Source organism: Hyaena hyaena, unplaced genomic scaffold, assembly GCF_003009895.1.
Source record: "Hyaena hyaena isolate Hyena2069 unplaced genomic scaffold, ASM300989v1 scaffold_289, whole genome shotgun sequence".
NCBI lineage: Eukaryota > Metazoa > Chordata > Mammalia > Carnivora > Hyaenidae > Hyaena > Hyaena hyaena.
Window position 1 is genome coordinate 711,757 of NW_024080920.1, and position 16,085 is coordinate 727,841.

Below are 16,085 nucleotides of genomic sequence, written 5' to 3' on the forward strand. Positions count from 1 at the left end.
TGAAATTTTGCTAATCAATGAAGCAACTTAAATGTATTAAGTAAGAAAAGTGTACCACAACCATTTATATCCTAAAATAACCTATTAGTTAATGTATCTGCTGGTTAGAAGCTGTTTTTGTCTTGGGTACTGTTGGTATTCATCAGTATTTAACTGAATATATACACAAATGCTAAAAAGCCCTATCATTTCCCAGTTAACTAGCTTCAGGAAATACTATTGAAACTTCTGAGGTATTAGATTATCCATTATGGAAAAAACATCAGATAATTCTGTGAGTCTTTTTGTAGCTTGATTTCTGAAGTGAGAATTACGTTATGCTGTGGGCTAACAGTCAAACTAGGGGCAGTCATTTAACTCCCTGAATTCTCTGGGCATATAATAACATAGGAATAACTACAAGAATGGCCAAGGTATGTCTTAACCATTAATAACATTAGTATGGTCATATATATTTTTAAATTTATTTATTTTGAGAGAGAGAGAGAGTGTGTTGCATGCACTTTTGGGAGGGGCAGAAAGAGAATCCCAAGCATGGCCCATGTGGTCAGCTCAGAGTCTAATGTGGGGCTGAAACTCAAAAACTGCAAGATCATGACCTGAGCAGAAATCAAGAGTCAGATGCTTAACTGACTGAGCCACTCAGGTGCCCCAGTATGGTCATGTTTTTTCTTTTTCTTTTTCTTTTTCTTTTTTTCTTTTCTTTCTTTTCAGTTTATTGATTTTGAGAGAGACAAAGACAGAGTAAGTGGGGGAGGGGCAGAGAGAGAGGGAATCCCACACAGGCTCCACACTTTCAGTGGAGAGCCTGATGTGGAGCTGAAACTCATGAAACCTTCAGATCATGACCTGAGCTGAAACCAAGAATTGGATATTTAACCTGTCTGGAGTTCTCTCTTGTCCAGCAAGAGAGTGGATGCAAGGTTGGAATGTGAGAGAGGCTAATTTCTGGAAGGAGACACGAGCCCCCAAGTAAGGGTCCTTTCTCAGTTTTTATTAGGGTCAGAAGGCTTATAAGCATGATGGACATGCACAAAGAGATGATGAAACCATGAACATTAACTCATGGGCTTGGGGAAAGGTTATTGAAGACCCGTATTAGGGGTTTGGGTCAATAGAAAACAAAGTCCTGGGCAGATGGTTGTTTACAGCAGGTATGAGGCACCACTGTTTACCTAAACTTGCCTAGGGGACAAGAAAGACCTAGCAGGCTACCCCAGGGTCTACAAGACACCTTTCTTTTGCTAATTAGCTCCTCTCAGGGCAACTTCGCCCTGCTGCCCTGCTGCGGTCTATAGCCCTGTTTACCAGTTTAACTATTTTGGTCCTTCCTTCCTGTGAAAGCAGCTTTCTGCTATTGTACTAGTTGGGGTGCGTTCTGCCCTGAATATCTAATCTTGTTTATTTCATTTTTAATGCTTTCATCCTGAGGCTTTTCTATTCCTATATCTTTGTCTTATACTGGGGGACTTTGCCCCGTTTACCTAATCTGTTTTACCTAATCTTGGATGCGTACATCCTGTGGCTTTCTATTTCTTTATGCCTTGTTAACCCATCAGTGTAAGCTGAGGGAGTTCCTAAGCTTATCCCCCACATAACCGGCTGAGCGACCCAGGTGCTCCTAGTCATGTTTTTTCTAAATTACTTAAAGAAAAAGGGGTAGTGTGGGGCACCTGGGTGGCTCAGCCAGTTAAACTTCTGACTTTGGCTCAGGTCATGATCTTGTGGTTTGTGGGTTCGAGCCCCACGTCAGCCTCTGTGCTGACAGCTAGCTCAGAGCCTGGAACCTGTCTTCAGATTTTGTGTCTCCCTCTCTCTCTGACCCTCCCCTGCGCATGCTATCTCTGTCTCTCAAAAATAAATAAAACATTTTTTAAAAAATGAAAAGGAAAGGGGCAGTATAACCTTAATTGGAACATGGGTCTGGAAATCAGTATGGGTAGGTATATTTTCCTGGTTTAGGGTTACAAAATCAGATTGTGTAAAGAGCTAGCAAACGCTAATTAAGAGAATAAGAAGTAGCAGGGACTGTATAGAGCCAAGAGAAGGCATTCTTGGCTCTAGCCAGTTTTCACCATGCAGAAATTTTTTTTCTTTATGTTTATTATTTTGAGAGAAGACAGAGACAGCATAAGTGGAGAAAGAGCAGATAGAGAATGAGAGAATCCCAAGCAGGCTCCGAGCTGCCAGTACAGAGCCCAATATGGGGCTCAAACCCAGGAACTGTGAAATCATGAACCAAGCCAAAATTAAGAGACTCTCAACCAACCGAGCCACCCAGGACTTTTAATTTTTTTTTAATGTTTATTTTTGAGACAGAGACACAGTGTAAGCTGGGGAGGGACACTGAGAGAGGGAGACACAATCTGAAACAGGCTCCAGGCTCTGAGCTGTCTACGTAGAATCTTACACAAAGCTCAAACCCATGAACTGTGAAATCATGACCTGAGCCAAAGTCAGAAGCCACCCAGGTACCCCAGGAATTTTTTTTTTTAATGTTTATTGTTTTTGAGAGAGAGAGTATAAGTAGGGGAGGGGCAGAGGGAGAGGGAGACCCAGGATCCAAAGTGGGCTCTGTGCTGACAGCAGAGAACCTGATGCATGGCTTGAACTCCCAAACTGTGAGATCATGAGCCTAAGTCAGCCGCTTAACTGAGCCACCCAGGCGCTGTGCCGTGCAGGAATTTGAACCTATTGTTAATTTTTCCTTTTAAGGAGAAACTGGAAATCTGGATTTTTATGAGGAGAAGTATTAACCATTTGTGAAGATTATCAAAAATGTGTGGCAAGACCTTTAGGTGTCTGAAAGAGAACTGTGAGATTAAGGTTGGAAAGGTTCATTAGGATCAAATTATGGAAGCTATGGAGTGTCAAGCTCAGATTTTCTTTGTTGGGGAATGGAGAGACAAAACCCAAGGATTTTAAACAGGGAGTGACATGGTTGGAGTACTGCTTTAGGGGAAAGCAGTTACAGAAGGCTAGTGCTGTAGTATAAATGAGAGGTAATGAGGGCCAAAAACAAGACAGTAGTAGCAGGGAGAGCGTGAGGAGGAGACAGATAGCATACATCTTAAGAGGGGTGACTGGGTGGCTTGGTCAGCAGAGCATGCAGTTCTTGACCTAAGGATTGTGAATTTGAGCCCCATGTTGGGCATAGAGCCTACTTTTAAAAAAAAATCTTAAGAGGTACAACCTGTAGATGGTGACATACTCAGATGTAATCCAGAGGATTAAGTAAAAAGTGATACTGCTATCTTGAACCTGGGTAACTAGAAGGATGGCAGGAGAAGTATTGAACAGATTTGAAGAGAAAATGAGTTTAGTTTTGTACTTTCACTTAGTTGAAATTTAAAAGAGGGGTGGGGGGCGCCTAGGTGGCTCAGTTAGTTATGTGACTGACTTTGGCTCAGGTTATGATCTCACAGTTCATGAGAGCCCCACATTGGGCTCTCTCTGTCAGTGCAGAGCCTGCTTCAGATACTGTGTCTCCCTCTCTTCTCTCTCTGCCCCTCCCTGTAGTCTCTCTCTCAAAAATAAATATTTAAAAAAAACACTTAAAAAATAAAAATAAATAAAAGGGGTAAAGACTGAAGTTCATGATTTGGGGACTAGTCATCTATATATATAAGGGATTATTGAAATTCGTGCACTACTGGGGCGCCTGGGTGTCTTAGTTAAGCGTCTGACTTCACCTCAGGTCAGTATTTCACTGTGGATTCAAGCCCCACATCAGTCTCTGTGCTGATGATGCACAACCTCTTTAGGATTTTCTCTCTCTCCCTCTCTCCCTCCCCCGTCTCTCCCCCCCATACTCTTGCACTCTTTCTCAAATAAATAAACTTTAAAAAAGAATTCGCATACTGCCATGGGAGAGAGGGTAGGGAAGACACTTAAAATGCCTATCTATTTGGAGAAAGAGTATGCATGCAAGCAGGGGAGGGGCAGAGAGGGAGAGAGGGAATCCCAAGTAGGTCCCATGCTCAGGAGGTGGGTCAGGGGTGCTGAATGAGGGGGCCTTGACCTCACCACTGGGAGATCATGACCTGAGCCAAAATCAAGAGTCAGATGCAGATGCTTAACCAACTGAGCCACCCGGGTGCCCCAAAAAGTCACTCTTAGGTTCCATAAACCTTGCCTAAAATTGCGAAAATTTCATTATATGTGTATTTCATGGGCATGATGTGGCAAAGGTGGTGTGGCCAGCAGTGTGTAGTTTTCATGAGATTTTCAAAGGGAGTACGATGAGCCAAAAATGAATAAGAGCCATTGATATTGAAAGGGTGGCTAGGGGCGCCTGGGTGGCTTAGTCAGTTAAGCGTCCGACTTTCGCTTAGGTCATGATCTCGAGGTTCGTGGGTTCGAGCCCCGCGTCGGGCTCTGTGCTGACTGCCAGCTCAGAGCCTGGAGCCTGTTTCAGAGTCTGTGACTCCCTCTCTCTCTGACGCTCCCCTGCTCACGCTCGCTCTCTCTCTCTCTCTCTCCTAGAAATAAATAAAAAACATTAAAAAATTAAAAAAAAAAAAGGTGGCTAAAGATAGAACCTTGGAGATTGTCTACATTTATGGAACTGCTACAAGGAGAGCAGGGAGGTCAGAGGAGAACTAGGAGAGTACCAAAAACAATTCAAGAAGGGGGATATTTTGGAGCACCTGGTCGGCTCCGTCAGAAGAGCATGCAAATCTTGATCTTGGAGTTGTGATTTCAAGCCCCATATTGGGTGTAGAGATTACTTGAATAAAAATTTTTTAAAAAGAAAGAGGGCATTTGGAGAGGGGATGGTTTGAAGAGAAGGATAATAATAGAATAATAATATATGCAGAGTTTGAAGTATTTAATTTTAGATTCTTATTTCTCATTTATTGATACCCTTCAGCTAAAGACTATAAGGGACTTAGCATAGTAGATACAATTGCTTATTGCAGTTACAGAGAGCCTACACCAAAGGGAACCATGTAGCCTTTCAGTAAGAGGGTGTTAGAAAGGACTCAGAAGAGTGATTTGGGGGAAGACTTAAGGAAATGGGACTTTCACAGGAAAATTTCCTGTGAAATTATTTTCACCCAGACACCAAGGCATAGCTGATAGTACCAGGCTCACTTCCTACATATCAGGGCTGCTTTCTTTTTGTCACCATCTCCCAAAGCAGTGGTCAGGGGTTTACTGCTAACTTCCCAGATAGACTTGGTGGATCATAATGAAGCAGACAGAATGAATTTGGGCTGCGATTTGCTGTCAGATGGGAGGAAGAAGAACCTTGAGGAGCCTAATTTTGGGGGTGGAGAGGAATGGTAGCACGAGGGTTGAGAAAATAGCTGTAATGTCTTCACTGAGTTTACATATGCAGATTCCTGAAATAAAAGCAGAATATGAGATCCAATTTGAGACACAGGAAAACAAAATATGGTGAAGTGTGGGAGTTTTGCTTTGACCAGATCTTTAATTCATGCTCCCTCATTTCACTATTTTATTTCCCCAAAAGGATTATATCCTTTTAGAAGATACTTTTAATTTTTTCCTTTTTTAAAGATTTTATTTTAAAGTAATTTTTATACCCAACATGGAGCTCAAACCCACAACCAAATGAGCCAGCCAGGCACTACTAGAGGATACTTATAAATTCTTGCAGAATTCCCTGGGCCCAGCCAGGTGTACAGCATTCTTATCTATATGATCCAGTTTTGTTTCATAGGATAGTAATCTGCACATTAGCCATTTTTAAAGTGACATGGTTATTCTCTGCCTAGTAAGAAATGTGCAGATTTATTCCAGAATTAGTCTTTATGTTAGTTTCAGAATATTTGACTCTTTTAGAGGAAGATTTTAGATATGGAAATGATAGAATTGCTATGTTGGCAAGTTCGTCTGCTGGGGCACATGTGTGAAACTGTTTCTACATGGAAAATCATGGAAATGCCTCATAAATTCTAAGGTTTCATACAGAGTTAATGTTAGAAGGATTTAGGAAGAGGAACACTAGAAATAAACTTATGCCCCTTACATGTGAAGGTGCCAGAGTTATTTTTTCCTGCCCTTTTCTGACTTGTCTTCATGTCTGGGAAGGCTTTTCTTGGGTTAGCACAAGTGTGGGCCCCAGGAATCCCATTTTGTATAGTGCATTGCAGACTTAGGATCACTTTCTGTATGTGAAGAAATTGATGGTCAAGAATGTTAGAGCCCAATCAGCAGTCCTATGGAGGGGCTCAAGAATTTTAGGGCAGTTTTCTCAATAAGAATGTTGATGGTGTTTTGGGTCATTTGTTTGTTGTCTGGGACTTCATCTCATATTTTGCAGGATATTTCACATTACTGGTTTCTGCTCTGTATATTCCAGCAGTGCCCCCAACCCTCTCTACCTGTACCCCTAGTGCTCCAAAGAGGAAGTAATTTATAGGGTGTTCAGAGAAGATTTCCCAAAGGAGGAAGAGGCTTCAACCGAGGGGAGGAAGCAGAGGTGTGTGTTTTATAGCCAAATCAAGAATGTACAAGAAAAGTCCCTGAATAGACCTATTTGGCTGATGCAGGGCAGAAACTATAGGGAAAGAGACTGTGACACAGTAACTGGAGAGTTGGCTGACTGAATCCCCCTTGAATAATTTTTGTTTTTTATTTTTTCTTTGGCTCATGCTAGCCTTTTTTTCCCCCCTTAATGTTTACTTATTTTTGAGAGAGAGAGAAACAGTGCGTCAGTGGGGGAGGCTCAGAGAGAGGGAGACAGAATCTGAAGCACAGAGCCCGATGCCAGGCTCGAACTCAAGAACTCCAAGATCATGACTTAAGTCGAAGTTAGATACTCAATTGAGTCACATGCTTGGCAGCATGACCCCTGATATATTTAGGGCCTGTTCCTGGAGCCCTGGAGCCTTGGAGGATGAGGAAACCTGAGTTGCTGAGAACATAGGTTTGCTGAGAGGTGCCTGATATGCCAACTACCTGAGAAAAGTTAATAATAAAACAGTCTAGAGGCACCCCACGTGGCTTAGTTGGTTAAGCGTCCAACTTCACTCCAACTTCAGTTCGGGTCATGATCTCCTGGTTTGTGAGTTCAAGACCCATACTGGGCTCTGCGCTGGTAGGTTAGAGCTGCTTGGGATTCTCTCTCACACCTTCTCTTGCAAAATAAATTAATTAAATAATAGTAATAAAACAGTCTAGTTATTTCAGTTGGTTCCTGCTTTCCTTGAACCCTTCCAAAGCCTGTCCTTCCCACCCCCATGGCCAGTCGCTTGAATGGCTGTCACCATTCAAAGGAATAAAAAAAAGTTCCATGAGCTAAGCATGGCTTCTTTTGTTAGTTTACTTCTTTTAAATTGATGCATATTTGGGGGCACCTGGGTGGCTCAGTCGGTTAAGCGTCCGACTTCGGCTCAGGTCATGATCTCACAGTTCATGGGTTCGAGCCCTGTGTCGGGCTCTGTGCTGACAGTTAGCTCAGCACAGTTAGCTCAGAGCCTGGAGACTGCTTCGGAATCTGTGTCTCCCTCTCTCTCTGACCCTCCCCTGCTCACATTGTCTGTCTGTCTCAGAAATAAATAAAACATTAAAATAATTAAATTGATGCATATTTGATTTCTGATCACTTAGGCCTTTGTTTCTCAGGCATGACCCAGAAACCAGGTGCATCACAGTCACTCGAAGTGTGTGCTTAAAATGCAGTTTCCTGGCCCCTGCTCCAGTATGGATTCAGGTTTCCCTCGGTGAAACCTAGGAATTGACATTTTATTATTATTTTTAAAAATTTATTTACATTTATTTATTTATTTATTTTAAAGTTCATTTATTTTTTCTTAGTACTCTCCACACTCAATATAAGGCTCAAACTCATGGCCCTGAATTCAAGAGTTGCATGCTCTTCTGACTGAGCCTGCTAGGTGCCCCTATTTTTTTTTTTTTTTTTAAGTAATTTCTATACCCAACATGGGGTTTGAACTCATAACCCCTAGATCAAGAGTCCTATTCTCTACCAACTGAGTCAGCCAGGTACCTGAGGAATTGGCATTTTAAACAAGCTCTCAGGTGATTTTTTTTTTTTTTTTTTTACAAATAGTTTATTGTCAAATTAGTTTCCACATAACATTCAGTGCTCATCCCCACAAGTGTCCTCCTCCATGCCCATTCCCCCTCCCCCCCACATCCATCAGTCCTGAGTTTTTGTCAGCATTCAAGAGTCTCTCATGGTTTGCCTCTCTCCCTTTCCCCCACCATTTCCCCCCTTCTTCTCCCCCTTGCTCCTCCATCAAGTTCCTCCTAATCCTCCTATACGTGCAAACATATGATATTTGTCCTTCTCTGCCTTCTCAGGTGATTTTAATGTGAATCACTGGATTAGACTTTATGCCATATAGCAGTACATTTTTGTCACCTTGTTAAATCTAGATCAGTTGTTTGAATCCTCCCTGTATTTTCTAAACTGTATTCAGGGCATAAGTGGGACATCATATTTGATGGATCTGGAAGAATTTCCTTGTAGGCATCTTGGTTAATATCTTTTCAGCAGCCAACAGAGTGTAATTAATTAGATGTCATTTCTGCCCTTTGAGGAAGCCCTTGACAAATGGTTATTTTTCTTTCTTTTTTTTCAAATGGTTATTTTTCTTTCTTTTTTTTTCAAATGGTTATTTTTCTTATTTGCCTGTTCCCTGTCTCATTAATAGACAAAGCAAGATAATTGCCCATTATTTTTCCAGGTCAGATCTTAGTTTAGGACATTAGCTTCCAAGTTCTTGATCTCTTTTCTAGAAGAGTAATATAAGATCAAGAGTCTCAAGGTCTTTCTACTGAGCCATCCAGGCACCCCCAGAATATCCAAATTTATACCAACAAATTTGATGATGTCATTTTGTATTGTATGTTTAGATTCAAAGATTTGTGGGTTGAGTCTGGTTTCCATTTCTTACTAACTTTGTGCCTTTGGAGAAGCCCCAAATACCTTCTCCTAAGCCTGCCTTCTCTCACCTTTAAAATAAACGGAGAAAGTAGTACCTAGCAGAGTAAAACATGTGCCTAAAACATGTGGTTTAGTAATTAATGGAGGCAATGAAGAAGAAGTGGCAGTAGTGATTTGTTGGTCCTAGACTTTAGATGTATTTTTTGGCCAGATTCGGGTGTGCTTAAAGTAAATAGTAAGCATTTCTGTGCCCTGTAAATGGCTTCTTTCTGTATGGCAGTTATATCCTAAGTGGGTTAGACATTTTAATATAATTCATCTAGGGGCGCCTGGCTGGCTCAGTCATGCCACTCTTGATCTCAGGGCTGTGGGTTCGAGCCCACATTGGGTATAGAGATTACGTGAAGATAAAATCTTAAAAAAAGGAAGTATTGGGGTGCCTGGGTGGCTCAGTCGGTTAAGCGTCCAACATCAGCTCAGGTTATGATCTTGTGGTTTGTGTTCAAGCCCTGCATTGGGCTCTGTTGACTGCTCAGAGCTGGAGCCTGCTTCCGATTCTGTGTCTCCCTCTCTCTCTCTGACCCTCCACCGCTCATGCTGTCTCTGTCTCTCAAAAATAAATAAACATCTAAAAAAATTAAGAAAAAGGAAGTATCATTTAAAAATAAATCAATCATCAATATTATATTTATTACATATTGTATAATGATTTATATAAGGAAGTACAATTAGAAAATTATATTTAAATTCCTTATAGAATACAGATAAAAGCAAAATATTTTTCTGTTGGCAAATTAATACCTAGTTCTGATAAAGATCTGGTGAAACAGGTACATGTATACATTGCCACTAGAACCCTTTTTTGACAACAATTTAGCATTACATTTAATTTTTTTTTTTTTTTATGTTTTATTTATTTCTAGGAGAGAGAGAGAGAGCGAGCGTGAGCAGGGGAGGGTCAGAGAGAGAGGGAGTCACAGACTGAAACAGGCTCCAGGCTCTGAGCTGGCAGTCAGCACAGAGCCCGACGCGGGGCTCGAACCCATGAACCGCGAGATCATGACCTAAGCGAAAGTCGGACGCTTAACCGACTAAGCCACCCAGGCGCCCCTAGCATTACATTTCAAAAGTCTGGTACATATTGTTGAATGAAGAGCCTAAAAATATTATACTCTTTGACGTTATATTTTCAGAGTAGAGAATTTATCCAAAAGAAGTCTTTTTTAACAATATTATCATTGGAAGCCATTTTATCTAAATACGAACAAAAAGAGAATACTTGAGTAATTTATGGTAAATCACATCTGCATAATCTTATGAAGAAATTAACATAATTACGAAGACTAATAACATGCAAAGCATTTGATATGTTCAATGTAATGAGATACACAATTCTATCTATGCTTCTTATAGCTATACACAATTATGCATGCACATGATTAAGGACTAAACTGGAACTCGACAAAATGAAAAAACAGATATGAAAAGTGGGGGGCGCCTGGCTGGCTCAGTTGATGGAGTGTGCAACTCTTGATCTCAGTGTTGTGAATTTGAGCCCCATGTTGGCATAGTGATTACTTGATAAAAATTTAAAAAAGAGGATTCTGAGTGATCTTTCTTGCATTTTTTTTCACTGTTAATAAACTCATTTTTTTAAAGTGTCTCTTTAGCTAGGTGAATCTTGTTTTTTCTTAGTCTAAAACAGTGGTAGAATTGGCCTTGCTCATTGCTTGTCTTGTTTGCTGACAAAAATTCAGCATAGTTATATATTATATATCTTTTCTGGGGAGAGGAAGTGGTAGGATATATAGCAACAGGAGTTTCCTTTCTGAGTCACACAAAGAATTTTTTGGAGCTCAAAATAACATCTAGAGAGAAATCTCGCTACTCAGTGGGCAAATATACAACCACATTGTCCTTAAGACTTGGTACTATAATGCTCAGGAAGTAAAAGAGAAATAGGATTATGCAGTAATATCATTGTTTTTAATACTCTTATTGAAAGCTTATAATTTTTTAGTATGCCTGATAAGTAATTAATATGTAACTATAATCTCTCCAGTACTTTATAGTTTAGAGATAGGGCTAAATAGATGGCTTTATAACTAGAAATGCTATAGGGGAAGAAAAAGCTGAGAATAGGGTTGATTTTGGGGTTGTGAGTTTGAGCCCCACATTCGATGTAGAGATTACTCAAAAATAAATCCGAAAAAGAAAAGAATACCCTTCCAATAAATTATTCTTTTAAAAAATCAGTTTATTAAACTTGTTAGATTATAAAACTTGCAAAGAATTATGTTACTTAATTCCAGGATAATTATAAATCTTAGTATGTCCTCCTTCCACAGAATCATGATTCTAGTGGGAAAATACCAGAATTCAGGATCCCATAGGAAGTACCATTGTTAATTTCAGCAAGTCGGTCCATAGCCACCTTTTGGAGGAGCAGTTTATATTCACAATTCAAGAATAAGAGATCTTGGCATAGCACAGGAGCCTGGATTTAGATATAAGGATGTTCATTGCAGTGTTTTATACTACTGAAAATTTGGACACAGCATAAATTAATAATAGGAGATGTGGGGTGCCTGCTAGCTCAGTTGGAAAAACATGATCACTTAAAAAAATCTTTAGGGGCGCCTGGGTGGCTCAGTCGGTTGAGTGCCCAACTTCTGCTCGGGTCATGATCTCATGGTTCGTGAGTTCAAGCCCCGTGTTGGGCTCTATGCTGACTGCCAGCTCAGAGCCTGGAACGTGTTTCAGATTCTTTATCTCCCTCTCTCTCTGACCCTGCCCTGCTCATGCTGTGTGTCTGTCTCTCTCTCTCAGAAATAAATAAAACAGGGGCGCCTGGGTGGCTTACTCGGTTAAGCATCCGACTTTCGCTTAGGTCATGATCTCGCAGTTCATGAGTTCGAGCCCCGCGTCAGGCTCTGTGCTGACTGCCAGCTCAGAGCCTGGAGCCTGTTTCAGTCTGTGTCTCCCTCTCTCTCTGACCCTCCCCTGCTCACGCTGTCTCTCTCTCTCTCCTAGAAATAAGTAAAACATAAAAATAAATAAATAAATAAATAAATCGACTAATTTGGAAGCTGTTACTGCTATATTAAATAAAAATATATAAAATAATATGTGACATCACATTTTTACAAATGAAGAAATATACATGTGACTGAGTGTGTAGTAAAGGGCCTGAAAGAAGGTATAGAGAGTGAGTGGTAGGGATATGGTAGTTTTTATTTTCTAATATCTGCTTTTCTGTGTTTTATAAACCTAGGATGTGTTATTTTTATAATTGGGGTCCAAAAATGTTCTATTTATTTACTTTTACTTTTAATTTACTTTGACAGACAGTACGAGTGGGAGAGGAGCAGAGAGAATTCTAAAGAGGCCCCACACTGTCAGTGTCAAGCCCACCACGGGTTTGAACTCAAAAACCATGAGATCATGAGCTGAGCTGAAATCAAGGGTCAACCACTTAAGTGACTGAGCCACCCAGGTTCCCCAGTCCTCTTACTTTAAATAACCACATGATCTTTTCCTTTAATATACTTGGAATTGAAACAATGACCTAGGCTTTCTGGTGTCACAACTCTTCTAGGTCCTAACAATCTGAAATATTTGTAGATGTGGAGTCTTGATGTTGTTCAAGCACCATACGGAGCTCAGCCACATCCTCAACCTCACACTGCAGCAGGATGCAGGTGGGCAGGGAACTAGCTTTTACAGGTGGGCCAGACAGAATGCCTGATTTTCCTGGCCATCGTTGGAGTCCTGAGTATAACTCATTATCATGATCCTTTTCTTATATTGTGCAAGTCATATGTGTTCATTGAGAAAAAAATTAGGATAACTGGAATTATGTTTTTATTTATTCTGAGAGAGAGCAAGAGAATGAATCCCAAGGATTGTGGGGCTTAATCCCAGGTCTACGAGTTCACAACCTGAGCTGGTATCAAGAATCCGAGTTTAGGGGGCAACTGGGTGTCTCAGTCGGTTGAGCGTCCAACTTCGGCTCAGGTCATGATCTCACGGTTTGTGGGTTCAAACCCCACGTTGGGCTCTGTGCTGACAGCTAGCTCAGAGCCTGGAGCCTGTCTTCAGATTCTGTGTCTCCCTCTCTCTCTGACCCTCCCCTGCTCACACTGTCTCTCTTTCTTTCTCTCTCAGAAATAAGTAAAACATTAAAAAAAAAAAGTCCGAGTTTAACCAACTGAGCCACCCAAGTGCCCCAGGAATTATGTTTTTAAAAGCTATTCACTTAGAGATGCCCAGCTGGGTCACTCAATAGAGCATGCAACTCCATCTCAGGGTTGTAAGTTTGAGCCCCACATTGGATGTAGAGATTACTTAAAAACAAGATTTTTTGGAGGCGCCTGTGTGGCTCATTCAGTTAAGCGTTCGGCTTCGGCTCAGGTCATGATCTCACGGTTCATGGGTTCGAGCCCCGCGTCGGGCTCTGTACTAACAGCCAGCTCAGAGCCTGGAGCCTGCTTCAGATTCTGTATTTCCCTCTCTCTCTGACCTTCCCTGCTCACACTGTCTCTCTCTCTCTCTCTCAGAAATAAATTAAAAAAAAAAAAAACAAGATTTTTTTTAAGGCTTTTTTATTTGATACCATAGCGTGAACAGCTTTCCATGTTAATAAATATTCTCTACTCCAGCTTTTTTTTTAAAAGTAAACTCTACCACCAACAAGGGCTTGAACTCATGACCCCAAGGTTAGGAGTCACATACTCTACTGACTGAGCCAGCCCCATTCTTAAAAGCTGTATAATAAATAGTCCACTGTGTGGCTATACCCAATTCCCTGTGGTGTCTCGCTATTTAAAAATTCATTTTATTTATTTACTTTTAAAAGATTTTATTTTAGGAGCTACCTGGGTGGCTTCATTGAGTGTCCTACTCTTGATTTCGGCTCAGGTCATGATCTTGCAATTCATGGGTTTGAGCCCTGCGTAGAACTCCATGCTGACAGTGCAGAGCCTGTCTGGGATTCTCTCTCCTCTTCCTGCCCCTCCTCTGCTTGCGTTTGTGCATGCTTTTTCTTTCTCTCTCAAAATAAACTTCAAAAAAAAATTTTTTTTTAAGATTTTATTTAATTTTTTTAAAATTTTTTTTAAAATATTTATTTATTATTGAGAGATAGAGAGATACAGATCATGAGCTGGGGAGGGGGAGAGAGAGAGGTGGAGACACAGAATCCAAAACAGGTTCCAGGCTCTGAGCTAGCTGTCAGCACAGAGCCCGACGTGGGGCTCGAACCCATCAACCGCGAGATCATGACCTGGGCCGAAGTCGGACGCTCAACCGACTGAGCCACCCAGGCACCCCTTAAAGATTTTATTTTTTGGGTACTCTCTGTACCCAGTATTGGGCTCAAACTCTCAGTAGTTATATATGTTCCACCAACTGACCCAGCCTGGTGTCCCCAGATTAATACATTTTAGTTAAAACTATTCACCCATCATTATTTCCTTAGCATAAGTTCTTAAAATTATAGGCTTTACACATGTTGAAATTTTTGATCCATACTATCTATTTTCTGTTGTTTTTCTTGGTCTTGGCCCTCTCTTTTGCTCCTATTCATTTTCTTGGTTTGAAATAGGAATGGATTCTTCTGCTTTGATTTTGGTCATCTTCCCTTTACCCAACTTTCAAGCAGATGTAGGCTGCCCACTTGGCTTTTTCTGACTCCGTATAGTATCTTGATGTCTGTGTGACCTATGTGGATTTGTTTTCCGTTATCTATTAGGCTCTAGCTAAAATACTTAGGAATTTTAGAAACTTTATGAGCCCCTTCATTTTATTTAAGCCACCTTCATCTGTCTATGTATGCACATTCATGTGTGTCTACATATACTATACATGCATTCAGAGATGTACTCTCTAAACTTACAGTCTTCCTGATTGTAAGGCCTTTGCTTTCTTTTTTCCCCCTTTTATTCTAGAATGTAAGCTGCAGGGAGCCATTTAGATTCAAACTTACCTTGCCGCACTGCTAGTTCCTGGCAGGGATCCCAGTAGGTTAATGTGGAGCAGCTCCATTCTGGGATTTGTTACAGGAACCACATGAAGCCTTGGCCCCTTGTCAGAGAGCTTGGGGAAATCTTCTGTGGCAGCTCATCCCTTTCCCTTCCTTTAGAAAATAAAAGTTTCTGTTCCTTACATGGTGCTTTGTCATTCCTCTGCAGGAGTGAGGTTGGGGGTAAACTCCTGGTTTCCTGGACCCTCTAGAGACCCAGCTGTTAACTCTTTCATTCAAATATTTTCCATCAAGTGTAGATGAAACTACACCATACAGAACTAAACAAACATTAGGATAGTGTATTACTGGGGCACCTGGGTGATTCACTTGGTTAAGCATCTGACTTCAGCTCAGGTCATGATCTCACAGTTCAAACCCTGCATTGGGCTCTCTGCTGTCAGTGCAGAGCCCGTTTCAGATCCTCTGTCCCCCTCTCTGCTTCTCCTTGACTCATATTCTCTCTCTCAAAAATAAATAAGCATTTAAAAAAATAAAGAATAGTGTATTTTTTTAGAATGGCATATCGCTATTGTTACTTGTTAAGTACTAATTATGTGCTTAATGCTGTGCTAGACGCTTTACGTTTTATTAGATATTTTAGCAACCCTAGAGGTAGATATTCTAGTTTTATAGATGAGAAATAAAAAAATAGATTAAATGATGGCGTGCCTGGGTGGCTCAGTTAGTTGGGCATCTGACTTCAGCTCAGGTCATGATCTCATAGTTTGTGAGTTCAAGCCCTGCATTGGGCTCTGTGATGCCAGTTCAGAGCCTGGAGCCTGCTTTGGATTCTGTGTCTCCCTCCCTCTGCTGCTCCCCAGCTCACACTCTATCTCTCTCTCTTAAAAATAAATAAACATTTAAAAAGTTTAAAAAAGAAAAGAAAGGTTAAGTGATTTGCCTAAGATCACACAGCTAATAAGTAACAAATTTGGAATTCAATTCTAGATTTCTCCAAATTGGAGAGGTTGGACTTAAGACTTTCTTAGACATGAATAGTTGAAACATTTTCTCCACACCTTTTCTGGATGGCAGAAATGAACCTTTGTTTTAAGACAAAGGAATGGCCTGACACAGTAGACTAAAATAATCTGTAGCCCATCCTCAGATTCCATAGGAGAAACTTGGATCTTTCCAGATTGTAGGTCAATTTACTCTTGTATCTTATCACATTCC

At 40.8% G+C, this 16,085-nt stretch overlaps 1 protein-coding gene across 3 annotated transcripts in view; it reads left to right on the plus strand.

The window, feature by feature from the left end:
* DCAF12 (DDB1 and CUL4 associated factor 12) overlaps positions 1-16,085 on the plus strand; it is a 50,034-nt gene that overhangs the window by 3,655 nt on the left and 30,294 nt on the right. The window lies entirely within an intron of this gene.